The 21,726-nt window shown below is 35.7% G+C and overlaps 1 protein-coding gene across 10 annotated transcripts in view; it reads right to left on the reverse strand.

The window, feature by feature from the left end:
- Bmpr1b (bone morphogenetic protein receptor type 1B) overlaps window positions 1-21,726 on the reverse strand; it is a 382,398-nt gene that overhangs the window by 92,965 nt on the left and 267,707 nt on the right. The window contains exon 1 of one of the 10 annotated variants that reach the window (XM_004661627.2): window positions 11,148-11,234. The exons of 8 other annotated variants lie outside the window; for them this stretch is intronic. The gene's annotated coding sequence lies outside the window, so the exon portion shown is untranslated. Of the gene's footprint in view, window positions 1-11,147; window positions 11,235-21,726 lie in introns of those variants that run through there. One more of the 10 variants, XM_004661626.2, reaches the window with a different exon arrangement.

Below are 21,726 nucleotides of genomic sequence, written 5' to 3' on the forward strand. Positions count from 1 at the left end.
ACAAGACAAAGAAAACCAAGAGATTTCCACCAAGGATGCCTAGAGCCACAAAGGAAGTATTCAATGAAAACACAGAGGATACAACAGACATAGAATTCCAAAATGATTGCATGATAAACTTATTAAACAAACTTAATGAAACCCTGACCAAACCAATAGCAGAATTGGAAGCAAAACACCAAAAATTCAAAAATCACATAAATGAAATGCAATAGAATCAGCTATTAAAAGAAACAGCTTTCATCATTTGCCTTAACATAACTGAAGAAAACCAGAGAGCTCTTAAAAGAGAGATAAAGCAAAGGTGAGTCAACAATTAGAGGATTTCAACCATCAGCTGATTATGCTTAATGAAATCATGATCAAATGCAAGAATGAATTCCAAGAAATGTCAAGAAAATCAAACCTAAATCTCAAACCAGAACTCAATAAAGGGATGGGTAGGATGCAGAAAAATTCAACATAAAGCAAAAATCAAACAGATCTTTTAAAAGCCTCCCTAGAAAACATAACTAACAGAGTAGATTATGTGTAAAATAGAATCTCAGAACTCAAAGGCAAGCCACAGAAAATTTATTGAGTCCAAAAACTATGATAAGTTCAAAAAAAAAAAAAACATGCAAAGAGAATTTAAGGGAACTTTAAGGTACCCTAAAAAGACCAAATATCCAGATCATGGGTTTAGTAGAGGAGGAAGAACTACAGGCCAAAGGCATAGAAAATGTCTTTAACAAAATTATTGAAGAAAAATTTTCCATTCTTGCAACAGATAGACCCATCCAAATACATGGAAGTTCGTAGAACACTAAACAGAGTGGACCAAAGAAAAATCTCTCCTTTGTATGTCATGGTCAAAATTCTAAACAATGGAAACAAAGAGAGACTGCTAAAAGTAATAAGAAACAGTTTGTTACATATAAATATTAGCCTATCAGAATTGCCTCTGATTTTAAAAAATATATATTTTATTTATTTATATATTAGAAAGAGAGAGAGAGAGAGAGAGAGAGGGAGAAGGAAATAGATAAAAAAGCAGATAAAGAGAGAGAATTGGTGCACCAGGGCCTCAAGCCACTGAAACAAACTCCAGACACATGCACCACCTTGTATATCTGACTTATATGGGAACTGGGGAACTTATCCTGGGTCCTTAGGCTTAGCAGGCAAGTACCATAACCACTAAGCAATCTCTCCAACCCAACTCTGAGTTTTAAATGAAAACTCTAAAAGCCAGAAGCACTTGAAACTCACTGTCCCAAAGAGAAGCTTCCATTGTTCTCTGTATAAGCTGAGTGGTATCTTCAAAACCGTATGTATACCTACTTAATCAAAGCTGTTATCATCTTGGTCAGAGAATCTGTTCCATTTTGCAGGTGGTTGAGAATAGTAGGGAGATCCAACATCCATCAATACAACAAGAAAAGATAGCCTGTTGCTCACAATGAGACATGCCACCTCCACTACATTTACTGGAGTGCAAAAGAAACCATAGAGGAAGCAGCAACATGACTGTTCTCTGGAAGTACCCCTAAGCTCATAGAATCCCTATTTTCCCCACAATGGATACCCAGGACCCTACTGAGGAGGGCCCTCAAGGAAATGGCACGGGTAAAAGGTAAAAGATGATAACTTAGGTAAAACAAATATAGATAGATAAATTTAAAAAATAAAAACTGTTTTGGCCTTTTGAATATTCTGCCAAAGTGTCAATCCTAAATCAAGTACGTAATTTCTGACAAACTAGCACTAGAGTTCTGCCCTTCCAGGTTCTGTTCTACTGCTTGTACTTTGAGCAATCACATTTTCTTAACGGTGACTTTTTAGACAAAGTAACGTAAAAGTTTCTTGTACAACTTTCCTCACTTGCAAAGATGAGGAAGCAAATGCAGATGGTTAAAAATTAACTATGCCTTTTTCAAATGTGAAAGTAGGTGCCTCTAATATGTTTCCCTACTAGGTTTGTTTTAGATTGTGTAGATGTTTGCACTCATAATAGCACTGTATTTGCTCTTAAAGAAAACCTTCAGCTCCATCATCTCACAAACAAACTTCTTCCGCACTTACTTGAAAGGAAATTCCTTTCAAGGTTCACAGTACATTAGAGACAGCTGCATTGCTGAGCTTCCTCCAGAAACTTCAAAAAGCTGCAGATGAAGCGCATGACACCAACCATGGAATGAGATAATCCCAAGTAGTTAGACTGCCCCTTCTTTACCCCTTTTAGCTTCATACATTTAGAGGTTTGTCTGTATACATTAAGTGATGCGTTCATGTTTATTCTAAACCAAGCCCCTGAGGTAATATAGAATATCTCCCAAATGACTGAGTGCTAATTTTCAAAGCCAGATAAGGATAAGAAGAGTACATTTCCAGTTAATGACATTTAATAGTCCCTGCCTATTAACTTCCAAAGAGGCAAACCTTACATCAACACACTCTCCCTGGGTATATTTCCATATTGCCTTGGAACTCAAAAATGTTTGTCTGGAAAACTCAATTCTGGACTCAGAACCAGCAAAACAATACTAAACTAAGGTACTAAGAATTCTGGCATATAACTTTTCCAGTAGAAGAGAGTTATGACTTGGTTTATTTCCAAAACTATCCCCACGGCTGTTTGACAGCCACAAACACATAAATTATTTTCACTGGGAACAAGTTTGATGTACCTAGGGATGGGCACAGGGTTCATAAGAAATCTAACAATATGATGCTTTATGAAGTCAGTTCACATAGCTAAACTTTGAAGAGAGCTCTGGGAGCCTAACAGGTATTTAATGACTATGTGGATATAGAAAATGCATATATATGGAAGAGACAGGAAATTTGAGATTGCCATTTCATTTCACTCTCTCCAAAATCCTACAGATAATGGATTGTTTCAAATAAACTACACTGATTATCTGTCTCTTTTTCATTACTTAAAACAATACATTAATGTTGTAAGAACAACTGTTCTATTAAACAATAGGTCACATTACTTTATAAAACCATGTGAAACTTGGGTATGTGGATAAGTTGCTTGAAAAACAAATTCTATTTCTTTTAAGTATGCATTAATAAAACAGCTTCTTCACTTGGTAATATAGAAGGCCTACAGGTTCTGCCTGAAAGAAAGGAAGAATGTAAATCTATTGACATATCCAGTATGTACGAAGTCCTCTGGGAGAGCATTTTAAATTGAAGCTTTCTGGACTCAACTCTCAAATATTTGGTTTAGTAGATCTGGGAAAGAGTATTGGAAACTATATCTTGAAGATGATCTATGGTGATGCTGATGCAGGAAACAGAGAACCCTGCTGTGGAGACTGCCGACTCTGCTCCTAGACTTGAGGAATGCTGGCTGTGCGTGGCTCATCAGCTGATTTTTACTCCCTATCCACTGAAGTGAATCTCATCCAGTGCTCAGAGAACACCTGAGAAAGCCCTCCCATTCTCAAAACCAGGCCAGAAAGAGGCAAATATCACCTGCTCCTGAACTCATGTCTTTTCTACCACTCCGCAAAAAGCTGCCACAAAGAAAATACACTGGCCAACTGTTCTATTATTTTTGGCAAGCACAAAAATTTGCTCAAAACCTTTACAAATGAAACCCAGCTGCTTAAACTCAATACCAGATGTTGTCTACAATGTGTGGCTTTGATAGGTTAAATTGAGCATAAGAGAGAGATGAAATATATGAAAATCTAATTTGCAAGATGTTTGTCATTAAGCCTGTTTAAGAAAACAGAAAAAAAAAAAATTCTACTTTTCACTAGAAAAGACTAAGGAGTATATGTTAATAACGCACATAATAACCACTAAATTACTGGTGCTGTAAATAAAGTGTTGGTGTATATTCATAAAATCCAGGCCAAAAACCACTCTGTAGAAATGCCTCACTGAAACAAGGCCATGGATGTATGAAATCATGGGATTTGAGCTCATTTTCATTTGTACCCAGACCTAGGGTAAAACATGTTTTCACTCAGGGCATAGGAAACAAGGTGGGAAATATTTACTGATACTGTCTCATTTCAATAAACTGCAAGAATTATATGAAAGCATATGTGTAAGAAGGGTGTGCATGGACAGCAGAATAGAAATAAGATAGAGTGTGGCATCAGAGGGCGTGCTTTAGGGAACTCAGCAATGTGCCACCTACCCTTCTTCTGTTGCCACGCCACGATATAACTGCTGCTGCCATTGTTTTCCAGGTCACTGCCTCAGCTGATTTCAGTGGCTGAGTTACAGTCAGAAAGCTGCCAAAGCAGCCCCGCAGTATTTCATGGGTAAATTCAGCATATCACATCCATGACATTAACCTTTCCATTTTTTTCCAAAACAGAAACATAAAAAGGCTGTTGCTTTATAATAGAATTTGTAACCAATATTCATTTGAACATATTAACTTTAACAAAGTTAAATATTCAATTGATACTTTCGTCCCACAAAAACATGTAACACTAAAATTAAACAAAACTATTGCTTTACAACAGAAATTGAAAACAATATTCATTGGGACATATTAACTTTAACCAAGAGAAGCATTCAACTGATATTTTTTTTTACCAAAAATATGTAATCATTAAGATTAAACTATGAATCAGAAACTTATTCTTCAGATTTATAAAATATTTATTTGAGATATGTATTTTTTCAGGTTGAAAAAAGTATAATTTATATTATAGGGAAACAGAAGTAAAGCTTGGTGCTAGCAAAACATAATAACAGCAAGATAACCCCATGAAAAGTTTGCCCTAGTTTGTATTTGAGAGTCAACAGAAATGGAAAAAAGATTATGGATTTTTTGTTATACTGTCTCTCATTTGGCTAACATTTCTTACTGATGAGTTCCCACACCTCTGGTGTTCCATAATTGAGGAAAATCTGTCTTGAACTACCATTTCCATATCTATCAACCTCCCATTAAGACTGTAAAATTACCAAGATGACTTACAGAGATTACATATCACAGAATATTGTTGGAAAGTAACATTGAACAAATAACACATTTTCATCACACACTTATGAGGTTTTTAAAATGTGAATTATAACTGCTCATTAATTTTCATATGGACTAGAGAAGACATAAGAAGCACAGTTTCAGAACTATGTTTCCATAATCTGTCCAAGTGAATCATGTTATAATGCTGGCCCCAAACTTATGGCTTGTTCAGGGATTATAAAAGCCAAATGTATGATGTGTTTTGTGAGACATAAAAGATGCAAGTACTACTTCAATAAAGGAGTGTTATATTTAACAACTTGACAGAAACAGTTTCTCATAGCCATCTCACTACTGTTTTCATGTAATATTTCTGCCATCACCTCATTATCTTGAAATTCATTGTTTTTTAAAGAACAGAAAATGATCACATTATGTATGTACTCCATGTGCTATTGAAATAGCGCTACAGACATCATAGAAAAGGTGTTATTATTTTTGATAATTCCTGGACACTGCATATAAAGTTATAATTCTTAGTATGGTTGAGCACATACCTAATACATTATGAAATAGCCAATAGCAATTCATTACAAACATGAGAGCCCTGGATGTACTCATAGTGCTATTTGTGATATGATTTACATTAAATATTAGTCCATTTCAATGTTCAGAATTGAACCGAGGGCCTGAATATGTCATGTCAGCAGGAGTTCAACCACCAAGCTACATTTCAAGAACCCTAAATGTTTCTGATCCCTAATCTAAAGTAAAACTTTGTCCACAACTGGACCCACCCACAATGGCTATAGCTGTGTGGACAACACCATGTATATAGTAAATATACTTCTAACTGGAGTCATTTGATTCTTCTAAGGGTCAGCAACTAATTGCCTTCTCCAAGAGTTAAAAATAAAAGAGAAACATCATTTGACCCTGGAGATCTAAGCTAAATATCCTAGAGTACCAGTGACTTTCAGTATTTTGGGTCATGAGAGAAATAATGAGGATGTCCAGGGAAGTAGACTCTTTTGTAGACCAAGCCTGTGCTAAGCCCTCAGGAGAGAGCTATAAATAAGAGAGACAGAGCTTTTCCTCTAAGAAGTGTGCCTGCAGCAGGGGAGAAGCATGTGTAATGATAAATCATAGGCACTGTGAAGGAAAAATAAAACTTTCATTGTGGAATTATATCAAAGAATCTCATTTAATTTAGACTCAAGAAAATTTTGATTCAATGACACTTAAGCAAATGTGAACAAGAAAAGTAGGAAGTCAAAGGACTTTGCAGGCTGTGGAAGCAGCACATGAGAACAATCTGAGAAAAGATTCTGGCATTTCCTTTGGGGGTGCTGGCTGGACAATAACAAACCTATGTGACTGATGCTCCTTCTGAAATGGTAGCAAGTCTGGGACCAGGAGATCCTAAACTGTAAAGGGCACAGAAGTTCTGCTTCAGACACACAGCAGAGTCTGAGGACTCCTAGCCTGCTCATAGGCACATGCTCCCTTCCCCATGATTCCATTCAGCTTTGTGCTCAACAAAAGCAACTGTTCTTTATAACTAAAATATCAACAATAGTAATGTTGTAATGGAGAGTTAGTATTAAATGGATGTGACAGAGGATAGTATGATCAGTGAAATCAGTTCTCCCAAAAGCCAAACCCTTCCTCAGAGGTGAAAGTAGCGGAGCCTAGAACAAGAAGGAGACTATTCTAAATTAAAAAAAAAAAACACCTTGTTTATTTTTAATATCAATACTATCAAATTGACATGTATCTATTAAGGTAGTAAACATTATTATTTTATCAACGGGAAATATGGAAAAATGGATGAGACCAGGAGTCCGCCTGAACTTACAATGAAGAACAAAGCTGCATAGAACATTAACTCATCAAGATAATTTGTCTATAGTTACTGAACTTTTATTATTGAGGACTTGCTCAATTTCTTGTTATAAATCCTAAAAGGAAATATAACTTTAAAATTTGTTAAAACATATTTATAGATCTGTTCCTGACAGTTCTTAGTAAATATAAGTTTGAAAACAATAGTATCACAGACATAACTGGCTTATAGTGGAAAAGAAATAATTTGATGCTATTCTAATATTTTTAATGTCAAAAACCTTCATGTGTTTGTACTTAAAAAAACTTAAAATTATATTTGCAACATATTTAAGGCCTATGTGATTGCCCCCACATTTAAGGACCACATATCACGTGTATAAAAAGGAAAGCCAAATCATATTAATCTAAAAGCAGTAGTTGTGAGAAGGCCCAATATACATTCCACCCTGTAGAGCTCAAGTTGAAAACTGTAGTTTGGTCACTTTCTGCCTAGGTAAATTACCACCCAGATCACATTTCCTACATCTGTGGTGCTCACCACAACTTGCAGTTACTACAGACTAATAGCCTGAGATTAATTGTTGGAAATGCCGCATAATAGCTGTAGTAGAAAACAGTTTAAACACAGAACCACATTTATGCATTTAACAGCTGTGTCGGTCTAACAGCTCAGATTTTCACTGTACTTTGCCATATGGTAATAAGGATCACTTTTCACTGAAGAATATTAACAAAAGTAGGTGCCCTAAAGCAATATTCTCATCCTAATTTTGAACTATACATTCATAGCCATAAATGTTATCTTCCTGCTGTCAGATTTTCTATTAGCCTTAAGTTTGCTTAAGACATTTTATACTTGATGTTTAAAATGTACATTCAAGTTAAACAGGTCTGACATAAATATTTTACATGAGAAAAACTGGAATATAGCCTGCAAATAGAGAGACAGGATGTAAGATCTGAGTTACATAAAACTTATAGGGACCCTGGAGACCATGGTTTATTTTGTTCATTGGGATTTTTTGTATTCAAAAGGAGTCAATTATTACTTCCTATCTCACCTCTTTTTCTCATCTTTAATGTCATCATTAGTGTACACTCTCTCTAGAACTACAGATTAAAACTGTCAATGCTAACGTTCATTTTAATTATACTTCTATATAACTTATTCCCATAGTTGTGGGGGACATGGATTATTGGAATTTAGTAAATTCAATTTAACAGGAATTTAAGTAAAAAGTTCACCTTGTAAAATTTCAAAACATGAGGTCAAGAAGGGCGTATTATTTCTACTAGTGGATCAGGAACAATAAACATCATCTATTAGTTGTCAGGTCTATGAACCTAACGTTTTTTCTAACACCATTCATATCCTTTAACAGAACTTAAGAACAGCCATAAAGACTGAATTAATTGTCTAATACTGTTTCAACAGTGTGTGATATTCATTCTGCTTTCAAGGGAATATCTACTATGTTTGAAGATGAAAGGTTAAGGTAGTATATGTGAATGGATTCTAAATAACAATCCATTTAAGGTAAAACTGAATACTATATATTTTTGCTCACCAGTAAGTATCACACTTTTACTTTTAGGAAGGCAATTTCATATTTAAGAATAAAATACTTTTAAAATGCATTTATGAAGAAATTGCAATGTGCCAATATGAAAGAAAAAAACATGAGGTATGAAATCTCTACAAAGATTTTTTCTTTAACCTCCCTGTGTCTGCTCACACTCAAGATAAGATTCCAGTGGTCAGGTCCAGGCTGGTCAGTTACACTACACATAGGCCTTCCTCACTGTCCCTAGAATGAGAGTTCTCCTTTCTTCACAGAGCTTTGCACTAGGTAGGATGGAATTGCAATGTGAACACATTTGCATACATCTCAAGATGACTCTTCAAATGTTTCTGGTCCTAACTTTAGAAGGCATTTATTTTAAAATCTCTGCACAGTGGCTTTGGTACTGCCTCAGGAGTCATAGCCATTTCACTTAGTATGCCTCCAATTTGTCATTTCTGTGTGTGATTTATCTTTCTCACCCAAGGACCATAGAATTAATAAATGTAAAACCTATTACAAATCCTGTAGAACTATTGAAATTTGGTAGCCAAGTTGCTCAGTGGTTAAACTCATCACCCTTACCTGTAGCACATTCTGCATTCATCAGGACAAAATCATGAATAAAATAAAGTTTATTTTGTAAAATTTTACAGAGAAATTAACCTTTAAATTTAAAAGTTGCTAGGGAGATAGGCTCAGTCAGTCCAGAACTTGCTGAGTTCAGATTTCCCAGTCCCCATGTATTACAGGCCTATCTATATCCAGTGCAGGGGCTAATCTCTAGGGCTTGCTGGCCAGCTAATCTAGCTGAATGGGTAAGCTCCAGATTCAGTAAATGACCCTGTCTCAAAAACTAAGATGGAAAGCAATTGAGAAAATACCCAAGTCTACTTCTGTGCTATACACCATGCAGGTATGCATATACACATGCTTTTTCTACCCACATAAGAATATATATACATTCATGCAAAAAAATTAAACTATAAACTGAATTCATTGGGGATAACACTGAGATATCAATTTGGATTTGCCATGTAACCTTCACAAAGATAAGCTACTGGAATTTTCACAATCTTATCTCTACATGTGAGCATTTCCAACTGGTTTGGCTCTTATTTTTAAATTAATTATTACTACTAATAAATCTTCAACAATATTATATACTAGTTATTACTCTAAGATATTATTCATACTTATTCATTTGGTAACCAAACTAATTCCACAGTAAATATGATTATTATAGGCATAAGTAAGGCAAGTTACCAATTCCTTTCACCTGGTAAATGGTAGAGCTACAATTTCAACCCAGGAATTTTGGTCCTAGAATTCATATACTTAATCACTGTGCTCTAAGAGATATGAGTAGAAGAACATAAGCATACACAAGCCCACACACAGATGCATGTACACATACACACACATGTGTACATGCATGCACATGCATGAACATGTATATACTTGCCACAGGCAGGAAAGAATCCTGGACTCTTTAAGTTACATTCTAAACTAGAAATTTATGATTCAAAAATTCTCTGTATAGTGCATGGCCTCTATTCTTTATGGAGGTAACTCAATGATAAATTCAAGTATTCCTATTTAAAAGGAAATGCTAGAGAAAATTTAAAATTACCTTCAAGTAATAACTAATCCTAGTTTCAGTGGTTGAATAAATATTTTACCTCACATGTATCATACTATAAGATTCCTAGAAATTTCTTAAGAAGTATGTCACCTGAGAATTTTCTACTCCTTTTGTACAAGGTTAACATTAAAACATTATTGGGGGGGGGATAAGCTGATAATATAGACAGATGGTATAGCTATCATTCCTTCCTATCAACACAAAACTCAAAACTTCTTTGAGGTACAATTATACCTTTTAATTTCAAAGGATTTTTCCCTAGAGAGCCAAGCCATAAAATAAAATATTGCAGCTGCCATGGAATACTTGGAGATTATAAAATCATTAGTCTTGTGTCAATTAAAAATGCAAGCCAACTGACAATAAAAATTCTCATATAATGTAGCCATATAATCATAAATACATAAACAATATACACATTTCAGCCTCATGTATAGTTCTTTATCATTTGACCTAATTTATGGAACCTTATTTCCAACATATCTCCATCACTGCAAAACACTGGAAATTACCAGCATCCATTAAGTTAGCTCATTACTCACCTAAAAATAGTTCATCTAGTCTTACAAAATTATGTTTTTATTCAAAAATTTGAAATAATTTTTAAAATTGCTATATTTTAATCAACTTGATAGAAGACTAATTCTGAACCAAATTATTGTGTATCAAACCCCTGTGCTTAAATGTGGAAAGTATTTCAGATATTCAAAAACTAATTATTGCAAATATAAAATCAGAGATTTGCTTACTGCACCCACACAGAAATTATAATAATCTTTAAAGTTAATTAAACATCCCACAAAAATTTAACAGTGTTTGGATTATAGTAGTCAAAACAAAGTTTATCAGCATTGTTAGTTTCAAGTTCATCGCATGTAGACTGTCCCAATTTCCTCAGGGCTACATTCATACTCAAAAGTTCCAAAGAAGTATTGGATTTGATTCCTGTTAGAGAAAACAGTAACTTTAAATCCTTTTATAATTATCCTAACAAAATTACCTAGAAACTGCTGCCTAACACAGAGAAGTAAAAAGTACAGGGCAGTTGGAGGATGGGGGAGGTGGAAGTTTCTAGCCACTGAACTTCTTGCCCTTCGGTGACAAAAGACCAGAAATCATACATTAACTCAGCCCCTGTCAGCACTGTGGTGTGCACTGATCTTACCCTCGCCTGCAAAGGCAGAAGAATGAGCAAGGAAACACGAAACTGCCCGTCTAGTCCTTGGAGGCAGCCCACTACAGGAGAGCGGCCACTGCGCCCCGCCAGTGCCTCCAGAGCCTCTCCTCTGCGAGCCTGCCTGACTGCCAGCCTGAGACAGGACTGAAAGACAAGCCTGTAACAAACTGGTTCTGTCACCACCTCGTGGGGAAGACAACAAAGGCTCTGAAGACCCCTAGCCGGATTGTTTTCCCAAGACAGGAGCCTGACCCAGACGCCCACATAAGGCCAGCAGCAGCAGCACCCAGGTCCCCCAAATCTCTCAGGCAAGAAGATAACCCAAGGCATACCACGCCTGCATTCTGTTGTCAGAAAATAGCTTTATCTGGATCAACCTTTTTCTCTAATAAGAATTATAATGTTTGAGACATGTGGTCAAGCAAGGAGAAGTAATTTTCTTTTCTTTGCTGCAATGACAGAAATAGCATCAGGTCACAGCAGTTCTCTCATTCTGTATCAACATTTAAATAATGAATTTTAATCCAGGCTTCAGGTAAAAAGTGGATCACATTTCTAGTAAATATCACAAGTTGAAATATTTCAGTTAGCCTATTCATATACCAATTACTTCTAAATTACTAAAGTTTCAATTTATCTGTACAGATAAAAAGTACTGTGAACCTTATCTACCAAATGCAAATAATACCAGTATAAGTTACTCAAGTTTTAAACTAATTTTAACTATAAACTATAAACTTTATTTAACTAAAAAAGTAATGCTTTTTAAAAATAGATTAGTTTCTTCTACTCTGATACTGTTAACAAAAGAAAAGAAATATAAATGAATTGTCAGTATGTGTGGAAACTAGATTGTGAGAGACAGATGGACATGGAAGTAAATATTAAATCTCATTATTTAATCAGTTCCAGATTTATGAGTACAAACATGGTTATATTGCAATAGTTATATCTAACATAATACATGTTTACTTGATATTTTAAGACTTACTGCTTGGTAATGGAATTCTGCTGTCTTTCAAGTTTTAAGATACGTCCCATCGCACCCCTACTTCTCCTAGAGCCTGTCTTGCCCTTCTCAGCACTCCAGCTTGGGGAAACCCAACAAGTGGTTCTTAGGATTTTAGACATGCAATCAATCCAACACTCTCAATTCACACATCCATGAAATAACATATCACAGAAATAAGGTATTATTAACTGTACAGGAAACCCTACAATATTTATAATACAATGAACAACACAAAAGTCAGGCAACTTACTTGTCAGGAAAATGAAAACTGAGGATGATAAAAAGTAAATATTTTTTAGCATTGCTTATGAATATGTAAAATGAACCAAGAAATATATAAAATGAGCAAAATGAATGGAGACAATCAGCAAGAAGAGGGTAATAGGTGTGAAACAGAAAAAAAAAAACACAAGTCATGAGATCTGTTGTGCAAAACTCTGCTGGGCTCACAAGCACATCTACATGTGGTTCACAGCCAGGGTGAAGCTTATCCTTGAGTTCTGGGCCAAGACTGAATGGCTGAAATGTGGGACAGCTCCCACCACCCACATTTTCCAAAAAGGGCATCTACAACTAGTTCAAAGCAAAGAAGCAAACTCTGCTTTCTCCCAGAATCCCACTTCGGTTCAAACCAACTTCTATCAGCAATTACTGATTGTAAATTAAATGTTAGCTAAAGTAGATACGCTCAAGAAGCATGCAATACCTCAGAAAATAAGATATATATTAAAGAAGTAAGAAAAAAGTCTTATGTATTTTTGCATGACATGTCCCCCAAAACAAACAAATGGAAATTCAGAGCAGGGGAGGGGTTAGATTGGGCCAAAGAACAAAATAAGGGCTAGATGAATTAAATGGATACAGCAACAGAAGGGTTGTGGTGGGAGGTGGGGGGGGGAATTAAGTAAACAAGACTTATAAGTAAGAATAAATATTTTACTGTGGAATAACATGAGTAGAAAACCCTATTGGAACAGATAGTTCCTGCTAATAAGTGGTTGGAGAGAAAGATTGTGCAGGTCTCTAAAAGCAGGTAACAAAGTTGGGTCTATATGTTATATAAATAAGTAAAGGCTTTTCAGCAACTGACTAGCTTGATGAATATAGTAAAAAGGTTAGGACTTCAGTATGTAGGTTGAGGCTCTGAACCATTATTTCCAACTATGTAGGGAAAAATGAAAATTAGATTATAACTGTAAAGAGAGGTTTCCATTTACTCACTTTCAACTAATGTAGACTTACTTATTTCACTTAGAAATATTAAAAGTGTGCCCTGCCAAATCCCTCCTGTATCACTTAGTATGTGTTGGGCACCAACAATGAAATAAGAGTTTCTTTACAATATATAATCAGGTCATAGATTATTGGGCTCAAAATAATCTAATAACATGTTCAAGTTTATCAAAATATCTGACATAGCAAAAATAAAAATTCCAGATTTATATAAGATTTAACTCATTTTTCCTTAAGAAGCATGATTTTTTTTTTTACCAATAGAAACAGATTTTAATTTCTAAAATCCAATCTAATTAAATCTTTACTGGATCCAGTCAGTAATTGGTTTCATCACAGTTGGAACTTCATTCACCCTTTCCTAACTGTGGCTTATAGCAGTTGAGCAGCCATGCTGTCAAATGGTCTGCAAACTTGCTTGGGACGCTGTCACAGTTGACCCAACTACTCCCAAACTTCTATTTTGACTTAATTATGTCCTTATCTACAAGAAGAAATACCAGAAAGGAAAACAGCCGTGGTTTATGGCTAAAGTGTCCTTCAGCTTCCATGCACACAGCTAATGCAACTCTACAAATTAACCTGTGCACTGAGATGAAGGAACACAGACACCTGACAGAAGAGCAAAGAAAGGAAGAAGTGGTATGGTGAATATCATCACCAATACGTGCAGCATATGTCATATCTACACATGATTTGCAGAATGTTTTACACAGGCATATTCTAGACACATGGCGTTTTTGCTGTGTAGTGGAGAGTCTATCTGTGCTTCCTGTATAACTTGGAGTAAATTATTTAAACTTCCAATACTATGAATTAGCTATTAAGATTGTTAAGATTATTGTAAGCATTAAGCAAGTGAGTAAGTATAAAATGCTGAATATAGGGCCAGAGAGATGGCTTGGTTGTTAAGGTGCTTGCCTGCAAAGCCAAAGAACCCAGGTTAGATTCCCCAGGACCCATGTAAACCAGAGGCACAAGGTGGTACATGCATCTGGAGTTCACTTGCAGTGGCTTAAAGCCTTGACACCCATTCTCTCTATCTGCCACTCCTTCCCACTCTCTATCTCTCAAATAAATAAAATAAAATAGAAGTTTTTTTTTTAAACTACTGAATATAGTGTGGACACAGAAGAAAGCAAAAATGGGTGATAAATTTCTGAAAACTCACTATTATTCTCTCCAGTCTCTTTAGATTAAAACCTTTGCTAACAACAGTGTTCTTTAATAGAACAGGGTACAAGGTTTCACTGGCAAAATTGTTCCTATGACAAGTAATGCGATCATTAACAACACATAAAATATTTTAATCAAGATTTTTTAAAAAATGCAAATGGCAGGAGAGGTGGCTCAGCAGCTAAATATGCTTCCAGCTCAAGCATGAGGAGGTCTGAAACCACAAGAAGTCAAATGAATCTCCAAAACCCAGGTAAAGAGCTGGTGTGAACATGTGCCCTGAAACCCCAGTACCACAAAAGATGACCACAGAGAACAGGAACTCTATGGGAGGGGCTTGGAAAACATTGCAAGATCTACTATTAATGAAAGAGACAGCTCAAATTGGAAGAGACAGGCAGAAGAGAGATGGTTCTGGCCACTGCAGGTGAATGCTGCCCCCCAAGAGACACATGGAGTTTCAAAAGTTCACACAAACTGTCATACAGACACGCACATGTGCACACACACGTACACACACACACACATACACGCAAAAATTCACATGATATGTGAAAGGATACCCCTTTCAATTTACTTTTATATAATTCATTAAATGTTTGCATATTTGAAGCAGAAGAATATTCATGAATTGAGATTACCTTGTCACATTCACTTTTTGCTAAAATGTCTTATGGGGAGCAAAGACCATGTTTAGTGACTATGACATGGAGAGAGAGAAAAAACAAAGAGAATACCTGCCTTCATGAAAAAAGCTTGCTTTGTAATAGAAGAGTAATATACAAATAAATAATGACAGCACTTCAGTGTCTGCTTGCTGTACTATGCAAAATGTAGTGTCATAGATAAACAGATTAATTTTTCTCTAGGCTGGGGTTGGATTTGTTGAGGAGATGCATTAGAACTAGGTCTTCAAAGGTAAGTAGGAATTCGCAGGTTGAAGGAATCGTATGCAGACAGCAAAGATATTTATGAATATAAAACAGAAAGGGTGCAGGGGACATAAGAAGCTAAGTATTGCCAGAAAGCAGGGAAATTAGGCTGGAAAGAAACTGGAAGAACTCAGGAAGGGCTCAGCTTCCCAAAGTAGTTCTTATTTTAGCCAACATATTTGGGAAAAGAATGTCTCATTCCTGGGGGTATTTGTATAGGTTACTGTTATTGCACAAACTGGCTACAACTACTGCTTCTTGTAACTAATTATATTTCAAAGTAAACTACTAAAGTTTTGGAAATAAGATGAAAAATGTTTTTCTTTGTATCTACAAAAACATAACAAAATCCTTAATTACTCTTAATGGGAACAATCAGGTGTGTGTTATTTTTATTCATGATCTGAACATTCATACTAACATTATGTGGAATAAATTGACTTAATTAAATTTCTGCTGAAGCACATGGGCACATTTAAAATAACAGTTATTTCCTCCTTCTTTTTGGAAGCAATAGCATTTTTGGTTTCTACCATTCCACAGACTTTTGCACTAAAATATTTTTCAAACTCATATATGTGTTGTGCCAAGAATAGAAAAATGCATAGTGCATGAGGAATTGTGCTGGTAATTCACTGTATTATCCTGATGTTTAACTAGATACTCATTCACATAAAAAGCCACAGCACTGTGAGGAATGGGAGGAACAATAGAATCCGAGGTACAAAAACACTTTTCTTGACTTTGGGGCTTATAAAGACCACAACTTCAGCCCACTCTCAGGCTCCCTCTTGCCTCCCACCCCATTCTAATTTGCAGCATTCCACATCACTAGTCACTAACGACCCAAGGCTCCCTTCAGCTGTGCAGTGAAAGACCATCACATCATGACAAATACACAATTCCTTCCTCCCTTGCAAGAGTGACACATTATTCTGTGCACGTATTCTCTCTGCTTTCATTGCTCTGCCAAGGTCCCCCATGAGTGGGAAGGGGTAGAAAGACACAGAAAATATCCCACAACTTGTCTAAAGCATGCAGGGGATGATTTGTGTCCTTACTTACGGGATATGACTGTCACTGTTGATCTGCTTTCAGGCCTAGATTACATGTGATAAGGGCTGACCTTCTTTAAGTATTCACACATTATGCACTCATGGAGAGCAGGCAGGACACAAAAGTCCTTCAGATGTTCTGGACATCAATCAAGAGCACAGCATGGAGCCTGCCAAACTTTTCTTCCATTTACTCACAGAGAGGAAGGGGGACCCCAAGGCAGACTTAATAAAGTTTAAAGCTATGCCACACTACATTTGGGAAAATCATTGTTATTAAAAGGGTATTGTTTTTAAAAATTCCCTATAGTTACCACTAGCAATATAAAAAAAAATCACACAAAATATAAAGAGAAAACCAGATTTTGTTCCAGCTTTAAAATTTCAAAACTTTCACTATAAACTAAGTCTCAATGACTTTGCCAGATTATCTTTTTTTTAAAGATATCCTACTAAGGATGTATTTTAAACACTAAAATGTAAATTTTCTTACAAAACAATTATACTTCAATATTATCTCATCTGAGAAATTAAAAATTAATGGAAGAAATATGTGTGGTAATTGATCAATAAATAATCTAAATTCTTTTCCATTTAATACAAATACTGTCATTGTTAACAGGCCAGAGTCTAGTGGTATGGAGTGGACATGATGTTATCTGCTGATACAGGACTGCAGTATTGGTTTCCTATTGTTGCTTTCCCAGCAAATCAATAAAGGGATTTGAGGTAAACTTTAAAAAAGAACAAATGAGCTTCAATCTGTGTTCTAAGACACCATAATATGTATGTGCTAACAGTGCATAACATCATCAGGACAACCAAACCTATCAAAGCAAGATGTTTCACAGAATTTGCAGATATGATATTGTAACTCACTGGCAGTATCATTTACTTAGAGACTACAGAATTCTTTTTGAAAATTAATATCATGCTATGAGTACACATGGCATATATCTAAGCCAAGAAGACTAAACAAAATGATTAAACAATAATATATGAGAAAACCGAGCAAAGGACATTAATAGATTGGGAAGAAAAAGTAAAGACAAATGACATGATTAAACCACCAAATTATATTAACTCAATGAATTTTCTAGGCTAAACTGTTCAGCTAAGAGAACAATACCCAAAACCTCAGAATATTTCCCATAAGTATAATTCTTGACTGTGAATTTAACTTACTATTTGGTTTAATGTTATTCTACAAAAGAACTATAGGCTCAACTTATGCACTAGTAATAAGGAGCTAAATGAAAGATAATATTGAGGTCATTTTTGTTTGTCACCACAGGGCCACACTAGCCCTGGCAAATATATAAAGTGAGACTGATTGGAAGAAAGATGTCTTGGCAAGAATTGGGGAGCAAGAAACCCAGGGAAGATAAGTGCGCTCATTTCCAAATAGACACAGCACTACAATGACAATGAAATATTTCTCAAAGATTATGATATATGGCACATGACACAATGATTAGATTCTCCCTCAGCTAGTCCTCACTGCTTCCCTGTGTGGTAACATCACTTCCCTTCACAGAGATACAATACCTCAACTGGGTATAGAATCTTGTGTTTTTGTTCTGCAAGAAAAATATGAGGCAGAAATAGTCCATTCAATCAATGGAAGATTCTGTCACTCCCAGAAGCTGGTAAGAGTCCCCAGATAGGAAGATAAGTAACAGAGCTTTTGAGGAGGTTAGCACCCAATCCTCTGGAAGCCATAGTGCTATAATCAGAAGTCAGAGGGCTTATCCATAGCATGCAAATTATTTAGGAAAATAATCTAGCTAAATATACATCTTTAACTTAAAACAGAATTATGTATACATTTTTAACACTCTCTGTGGCCATTTAATGCAGGGATCATCAACCATATTTTACAAAGGAAGCAAAGAAGAAGAGTGAGGTACCTTGGAAATAAAGATGGAGGTTTCCTTGAACAGGCTATTGCTTTAGCAGGTACCATGAAAAAGTTCTGCAGAGTTAGGTGGAAGAAAAGAGAAAAAAAGTTTCCAGAACTATGCATAATCTTTCCCTCATCAGAGGAGTCCAAGCTTGTTTCAACAAGAGGTTGTTTCTTCATGTTAACAGAAAGTCTTCCAAACATGTGCTTTGCCCTGCCTTACATAGAGCTGAGAAAGAGCTGTTGGTTGGTTATTATGAGAGCACTGTGGTATACCTTTAACATTTTGCTACTTGAACTCCATAGCTGAGCCGCTATGACTACTATGACTGTGCTAAATGACTATGACTAAGTCATAGATGCTCTGTTTCCATGGGACTCTAAGGCCATGGACTTAAGTAAAAATTTAAACCCTATGTTAACACAGGTTTTCCTCCTATGCTTACCATTGATGAAAAGCTGAGCAAAGTTTCTTATCAAAACTAGTTACTCAAAGAGGATTATCATTCTTATGTCACCTTAAATCAATGGCACATAAAATGCATGTAAATCCAACTTGAACTAATTTAAATAAACTAAAAATTAAATTTTGGAGATAGTACTATCAATACAAATTATAGTTTATCTTATATTATTCTCACATATGCTTTAAGCATGCTTTGTAAATAAAGAAGAGGAAGTCTTCATGCAAGTATAGCTTTTGAGAATGGTGTACACTAGCTGTTTCTTCACATAACATAGAAGACAACACCTACACAGCCTAGTCTCCACTATTTGGAAAATATATAACTATGGGAATTATATAAGAAGCAGCTTCTAAAAATAGAATGGGGAGAAATCAGTAACAGTAAAATTTTATTTTTAGTTAGCATATAGTAGTTTACTAAATGTAAGTATGTGACTTAGATATTAGTAGACATAACTCATAATTCTTGGTGTTCTTCAAAATTTAATGCTAACAAAAATTCAAAGGTTTGAAAAATCACTTTTTTATTTAAAGTGACACTGAAGACAATCTATGTATATGTGAAAGAAGTATTTTCATAAGAGATACAATAATGTCGTAATTTTTGCTTCAGATTTATAATGTGCTAAACTTTTTCATATTGTTCCAGTCAACTGTCTATAACAAAATAACAGACAGCTGATATGGGAAAGAATGCCTGGAAACATATGACATCTCTCTAACAGGTCTGGATGTGCACACACATGGACATGCTTCATCTCTCTTCACCTGTCTCAAGATTCAAAGCATAGCTGCTCCAAACCTGGAATTTTCCTCTGAATAAGCAACAGTTCTTGATTATCTCATTAGAGTCTTTCTACAAGATATAATACATGGAGAATTTTCAGAAGATTGAAGGTTCATTTGAATGTTTACCTAACAAGTTTGTATTTTTTTAAAAAATTAAAAAAAGTAAAATAAAATCAGACTTAAAAAACTTTTTTCATCACAGAATTTTGCAGTAGAGGGAAACCAGCCTTAGCCTTAATAAAACAAACACTGGGATGCAGATATGGCAATTCCTTCTCCACCCTCTCCATGGCAAGACAGTGAAAGGGGAGACACTGAATGCGCATAAAATGATAGGAGTAAGATGCTTATATTATGGAGGTAAAGAGGAAGAACTTTAGTGGTAAAGATGTCAGATAAAAATAGCCATAGGTTTAACAAAAAATCAATTCACTAGTGGTCCAATGGGAAGATAAGGATTTGAGCTACCATTATTGTCCATGTAATAGCCAGGCTATGCAGACAGGTCTTTATCTGATAGCTTCTTCTTGTCTCATTACAATCAGTCAGCACTGTGCTGTGACGATTGAGTCCTTCAAATACCAAACTAAAAGTGAGAAATTTACTGAGTTATCCTGAGAATCATCCCAAACGAAACATTTAAATTCAATCTTAGACAAAATAAGTAAAAGCTGTGTTTGTCTAGATGATTTAAGGCCCATTATTAGGACACCCAATGTGATTTAAATTGTCACCATAATTTCCACTGTAAGGTCTCCCAAAGGTTTATGATGGAAGCACTTCAAAGCAATCTGTACATCTCATTGGCACCTCCACCAAAGAACACAGAAAGAAACAAGAAGTGGAAGAAGTTCAAAAGGAGTAGCTGCTTCACAATCACTTGTTGAAACTATTTCCTTTGTACTCCCAGGAAATGCTATTAAACAGAAACTAACAACAAGATCAAAATGTTTATTTCACTCCATGGAATTAGGCAAGAGGTTTGTGAGTTTCCTCGGCCTCTACAACAGAGGACCTGACCTAACTTTTCATTGTTATCAGAACATCATCTCTTTGTGCTGGTCCTTAACTTATCACTTTGTGTGACTATTTTCTAATAGAAATAAGCCACTGAAAATTAAGTTTGGGGCCGGGTGTGGTGGTGCACACCTTTAATCACAGCACTTGGGAGGCAGAGGGAGGATCGTTGTGAGTTTGAGGCCACCCTGAGAATACACAGTGAATTCCAGGTCAGACTGAGCTAGAGCAAGCTCCTACCTCAAAAACGAAGAAGAAAGAAGAGGAGGAGGAGAAGAAAAAGAAATTAAGCTTGAAGTCACTCTGAACTGTATAAGTAGTGTTACACTAACCTTATGGTGAGCTGCAGAAAATATCAAAGAGATGCTGCCAATCCTAGCATAAGTGCTTTGATGCTCTTGAAAAGTCCTAACAACGGCTTCCTCATTCCTATAACATCTCTTCCAATGACCTCACTTCATTTTTCTCGAATGTATCATGCATGGTCTAGCTCAGAGCTCTATGCCTGCTGAGTCTTAAACTAAAACACTCTCTGCTTGGATGTCTACTAGTTTCCTCTGCCTAATGTTGGCTCAAATATCCCCTATATCACTACACCCACAAGTCCCCAAACCTTCAATTTTCCTCATGTGCTTTAGGGTTATTTTCCCCTCATACCACTCATGTCCTTTTACCACTGTATATTTTATAATTTATTTACTATGTTGATTTATAATTTACCATCATCTCCTCTGTATACTGCTGGAATATAAGGGTGCTCAAGGAATTAATCTTTACTCAGTTGTGGTCACTTATGTACTCCAGGCACTTAAAGCAGTAGTACAGTATGTGGTCAATAAGTCTCCCTTTGAAATTCTTTTCTCAAGTCCTTCTCTTTTTCTCAAGTACCCAACCCAAAATGCCAGAAGTTATTCTCATCCTATCAGTTTTCCATGGAGATTTCTACTTATTCTCTGGTTTCTTCCCTTACCATTCTAATGAATT

The sequence above is a fragment of the Jaculus jaculus genome, chromosome 2 (genome assembly GCF_020740685.1).
Source record: "Jaculus jaculus isolate mJacJac1 chromosome 2, mJacJac1.mat.Y.cur, whole genome shotgun sequence".
NCBI classification, from domain to species: Eukaryota; Metazoa; Chordata; class Mammalia; order Rodentia; family Dipodidae; genus Jaculus; species Jaculus jaculus.